This window comes from Sinocyclocheilus anshuiensis, unplaced genomic scaffold, assembly GCF_001515605.1.
Source record: "Sinocyclocheilus anshuiensis isolate Anshui unplaced genomic scaffold, SAMN03320099.WGS_v1.1 scaffold997, whole genome shotgun sequence".
In the NCBI taxonomy this organism is placed as follows: Eukaryota; Metazoa; Chordata; class Actinopteri; order Cypriniformes; family Cyprinidae; genus Sinocyclocheilus; species Sinocyclocheilus anshuiensis.
The window spans coordinates 2,723,310-2,724,949 of NW_015555715.1; positions in this window are offsets into that span (position 1 = coordinate 2,723,310).

Below are 1,640 nucleotides of genomic sequence, written 5' to 3' on the forward strand. Positions count from 1 at the left end.
CCCTAAAATTAAATTTATTGGGGTCATGGTTTTATGCTGATACCTTGTAGAAATAGTGTTTACTCTCAAGCTCCATTCTGAGGCGAATTTGGAAGGCGTTAGCCTATTTAATGTTCATATTTATAGGTTTTGAAGAAAACCTATTTAACCTTTTAAAGAAAGTTACATCTTGCCTGCTCTTTCTTCAAAGACCATTAAACTTGACGAGCTGTCAGGAATGAATAGGGGTCGCTGGAACCTCCCTGACGCTTTACAACACAACACGGTTTCTACAGTCTTATAGTTCTATCGATATATGCCAGCACGTGCAGTCCAATAGCAATTAAGCTTGAAATATGCGTTTGGTCAGTCTTGTTACTTTTTTCAACAGGCCTAGGCTACTCCTTTTGAAAATAAAAATCATAGGCTACATTTGAAATGTTTAATTTCTTAAAGCACAATTAGTGCATATTTAGCCTAAGGGTGATTTAATGAATTCATTCGTAATTGATCGTCGTGCAGAAATGTCCGTCGCCATTAGTATTAAGTTCAGGCGAGCTATTGCAGTAGGCAGTATTTTTATGTTCATGATGAGATCACCAAAGCAACGCAATGAGTTTTTTTTTTTTTAAAGAATTGTATTTAATCGGTGTGTTTTAATTTCAGTTAAAAATAAATAAATATATAAGCTGGAGTCAAAAATAACAATAAATAAATAGGCTAAATAAATAAATAAAAAAAAATAAACAGTAGCTAGCCTATATTTATTCAAACACTAAACTGAATATGTGAGAACGTTTATAAATAGGCCTAGGCTACTTTTTTTAGTCATTTAGATTGAAATTTTTTAACAGGAACTCAAATTTGCGTGTTTAATGCTTTATTTTAATATATAGGCATATACATCACGAAAAAGGATGCATGTATGTATGTCTCTGTCTGTACTGTTGTAACTGACTGCAGCTTTTATATAGAAATGTTGAAGAGAAAAACTAATCTCCCGTCCGTTAACCGATTAAAATCCGGTTGATTACATTTAATAAACTATAAGAACTTTTCAGTTATTTCCATTTGAAATAGCTAATAATAATAATAATAATAAGTTTAACAGCCAATACTGTCATATTGTTACGTGTTCTTTGTTCTAGAATGGGGTCTCTAATTTCGATCAACAAAGGGGCTAAATTAAATATCGTGTGAGGTGTCGGATTCCCGTAGCCTACCTGAATCTAACCATGATGGGTAAGTAACAAAAAATGGATAACAATACGGTATTCAGCTCGGTCCCTGAATAATTTAAAAGAAGTGAATAATTACAGTCCAAAATGGTAATTATTGTTGGCGAGAAAGAAAGTCTCTTGCCTGTGAAAGTCAATAGCACTGGGCTGGGTCGCATTACTCCAAACTCCCTCCCCAGGTCCTCCCTCCGCTATCAATATTGCAGAAAGCGCTCGTTTTCACATCACAAGCATTCTGGAGACTATCATGAACAGTTAAACATAGCGAAGATAAAAGCAAGAAAATGTCGATAAAGTTCACTCTACACTTTAATCATGGAATAAATTCTGGGATTACTTCAAAAACATTGATAGGATATGAATGAATGATGCATTTATATAGCGCTTTATTGTGTATTGTTGTACACCCAAAGCGCTTTACAA